General features: G+C 37.0%; 1 pseudogene; it reads right to left on the reverse strand.

Moving 5' to 3' along the window:
• Nucleotides 1-1,170: 1,170 nt before the first annotated feature.
• LOC138142737 (large ribosomal subunit protein uL30 pseudogene) lies at nucleotides 1,171-1,986 on the reverse strand (annotated as a pseudogene).
• Nucleotides 1,987-3,295: the final 1,309 nt, after the last annotated feature.

Raw genomic sequence — 3,295 nt, forward strand, 5'->3', positions numbered from 1 at the left:
AGAATTTTTGAAAGACAATAAGTTTAAAAGGTTACCCACTAAGAGGGTTAGGGTTATTATGGAGACCCCAAAATACCAACATGCTGGGTCCTGATGAATGAATTAGACTCAAGTCTTCTCTCAGCCAAAGAAAAGTAAAGTTTATTAAAAGTTTGCTTGTATTAGACACAGAGTAAGTCTGTGCTAGGTCATTCTACATTACTCTCAACCACATGGCATTCTATGTGGCTCTCACATGACGACAGGATGGGGGTCTTATATACAGAAGGTTGTAGTAGGAATCCAGGAGTGGTCCAGGGGAGGAGCCTGGGGAGGGTCTTCTGGAGGAGTTAATGAGGTCAATGAGTGATTAAGGGTGGGAAATTGCTGGAGGACACAGACAATGGTGGACTAGCCCAGTTCAAGAGTGGATTGATATTTTGATAGGCTCAAGGGTGGGAAGTAGATGAACAATGGAGGGCAAAGGCTAGTAATTAGGCTAGAGTTAGTTAGTAACTAGGCTAGAGGTCTGGGCCCAGCCACAATGTAAGGCTTATTGCCTCATGCAAATACCTCATCAAATGGGATGATTTAATCAAGAGTCCAAGGGAGGTTCTCAGAGTCTGTACCTCATGGACTCAAGGAGAGCTAGAAGGGGCTCCCAGAGCCCATACCTCATCAAATTGAAGAAAAAAGGACTCAGAGATATACATTTAAGTTTAATTTTAAAAATAAAAAAGGGAAAGAATCAATGTACTGTGAGTAATGTGCCACAATGTCACTTTCCACCACTCCCCCAATGAATTAATATATATATATATATTTTTTAAGTTAGACATACACCTACAAGTCCATTTTAATCAAACTTTCTAAATAAATATATCTGTGTCATCAACAATGATGCTGTCAAAACATTCCCTACAAATAAAAAGTTTTCTCCAGTAACAGCTACATATACTTCAGGTAGAGTTACACAAACTTGTCAATAATCACATGTTATTTTGTACGGTAATGTCTGAAAGCAACATGCTGATGTGGTCTTAATGGCTTTGATCCATTTGTCACCAAATATACCCTACTCTATTCTCCAGGGTTTCTCTCTCTACGTCCCTAGGCCTGAACTTCATTCAGCTTTAAGGATAAGACCAAAGACATAACCTGATTAATCAGAAATGTGTCCAATAAAGCAAATATCAATTCTGTCACAGGTATTTTTATTAACAGACCATTAGAAAAATAATCATGGTGTAGAGACCTTTAGTTCATTCTTCTAATAAGCCTGTTGATCTGGTCTTCCCTGTTACCAGCATCTCCACCTTCCACAAAATGTGTAGTCTTTTTCTTCATTCCGCCTCGTGGAGAAGATAATTTGAAGGGCCACAGGAAGTTGTTGGCAGCTTCTCATGGATCAAGTCCTCCATGAAGATAATTCCATATTTACCTAGAGATTTTGCAATAAGGGCATTATCTGTTAGGGCAATTCTCTGTTTCTTGATCTTGCCATAACCACGTTTGTAAATCAAGTCATTCACAGACTTCAGGTTTGGATAACCCCATGCAATGTATGGTTCCACAATCCTCAGCATGTTAATCGAGGCCTTGTTAAGCTTAACAAAAGTGCCATTGAAGATTTGGCGAAGGCGAAGAAGCTGCAATACTTTTCGGACCTTTGGGCTAACACCATTGATACCCCTGATTCTGATCACAAAAGCTAACTTGGGTTCAGCAGGTACGTAGTAGTTGCCAGCTTTGCGTGCCATTCTAGCCAGCCGGATTTCACTTCTGTACATCTGTCTGTACTCCTTATGGTAGGCTTTAGCTTTTTCATAGATAACTTTTCTCCGTATTTTACGGAGCTTTTTTATAGCCATCTTCTTCAAACGTTTGGCCTTCAGTATTGCAAAAGCCTTTCTTTTTTTCAGAAGGGATTCTGGAACAGATGGTAGCTTCTTCTTTTCTTCTACGCCCGCCATGATTCCGGCCGGAAAAAGAGCTGAATTAATATATTTTGTAGGAGAACTAGCATAGTTAGCAAGTGTATAAATGTATAAAAATAAAAATTGGGTTTGAGGATTGGGAAAAATATTTGCTATATCAGTAATGATAATGGCATTCCTTTCAAGCTCCTACTTATTTTGGATAATGTCTCAGGTTACCCTTCCCATCTGGATTCTAATGAATATGTAAAAGTGGTCTACCTTCCTCCTAACACTACCTCATTATTACTACCTATGGACCAGGATGTGACTATAAATTTGAAGACATATTATTTATGTACTACATTTGTCCAGGCAAGTATAGCTTTAGCGGCAGATAATGATGACATGGAGAGATTTCTAGAAGTCTCATGATATTTATCATTCAATCTGGAATATTGATAAGGGATAAGAAGATGTAACCGAAGTATATATGAAGAAATTTTGGAGGAGAAAAAATAAATGTTCGTGCAGTTCCTTCCTGATTTTTATGGATTTGACAAAGATGAAATTGAAGAAGCAAGGAGCAAGATTGTAAAATTAGCACAAGAATTAACACAAGAAGTAGTAAGAAAAAAACAATTATAAAATTAGCACAACAATAGCTGGAAGTGGATAAGAATGATGTAGAGAAGCTGATTGAGTCTTCTAGAGAACTGTGGAATGAGGATCTGATTGAATTGTTAGCTACAAAAATTGAAGAAGAAAGGGAAACTTGAGAATTGAGACTGAGCTGAAAAGGTTGACAACAAAACAGTTGGCAGAAACATTCCTTCATTTGAGTGATTATTTATCTGGTATTGAAAATATTGCTCCAAATACTTCAAGATTTTTAAAAGTTCAAAGAGCAGTTGAGGATGATGTTGTTTGCTATCCTCAGATATGGGGGAATAGGGGTGGGGCTGAAGGGAATTGAAACTGTTTGTACAGTTGATAGCTTCATAAAAAAAAAAAAAAACTGCACACTCAATCACCAGTGATAAAGGCTATCTGCAGTGGGTAGAGAAGGGGTAATATACTGTATACCTATGTTAACTTTACTGTATAGTTCTATATATACTTTGTCATTAATTTTATCTTTCATTTCATAATTTTTCTTATTACCATAGTGAATATTTAATGTCTGAATTTTATTATATTTTGTGACTTGCATGAAGGTATTATTTTGTGTCTGCCTTTGTTATATAGGTTAAGTAAAGTAGGTGAGTAGAAACAAATTCCCATATAGCAAAAATTGATTGAATAGATGTCTGAGGAATGATTCACTTATGTAAAACTGTCTGTACAGTCAATCCTGAACATTTGTGGGTTTGACTTCTATGACTTCAAGCATTCAGGTA

This window comes from Petaurus breviceps, unplaced genomic scaffold (genome assembly GCF_028583685.1).
Source record: "Petaurus breviceps papuanus isolate PSGF00001 unplaced genomic scaffold, PetGlider_PUasm1.0 90602, whole genome shotgun sequence".
NCBI lineage: Eukaryota > Metazoa > Chordata > Mammalia > Diprotodontia > Petauridae > Petaurus > Petaurus breviceps.